This window comes from Myotis brandtii, unplaced genomic scaffold, assembly GCF_000412655.1.
Source record: "Myotis brandtii unplaced genomic scaffold, ASM41265v1 scaffold56, whole genome shotgun sequence".
Taxonomy (NCBI): domain Eukaryota; kingdom Metazoa; phylum Chordata; class Mammalia; order Chiroptera; family Vespertilionidae; genus Myotis; species Myotis brandtii.
The window spans coordinates 1,705,198-1,705,512 of NW_005370080.1; positions in this window are offsets into that span (position 1 = coordinate 1,705,198).

A 315-nucleotide genomic window follows, 5' to 3' on the forward strand; every position below is an offset into this window, starting at 1 on the left:
GAGAAAGAGAAAGAGAAGGAAAGAAAAACCAAAAACAAAACAAAACGGGTCCTCCAACCAGACAGCTTAGCTCGATGCGTACCGTCCTGGGGTGCGGCGGTCGCCTCCAGGCAGGCACCTGGGGGGCCAGGGCGGGGAGAGCACCCCGGGCACGCACCGCTGGGGCAGCCAGGACAGGTGATCCCCGGTTACGAGTGGCCCCGGGGAGCGAGAGGACGGGTGTTCGGGGCGGGGAACACTGGCTACCTTCGCTCTCCCACGTGTCCGGCGCTGGGCGTCTCAGAGCCCCCGCACAGCCAGGGGGCAGCTTCTGCG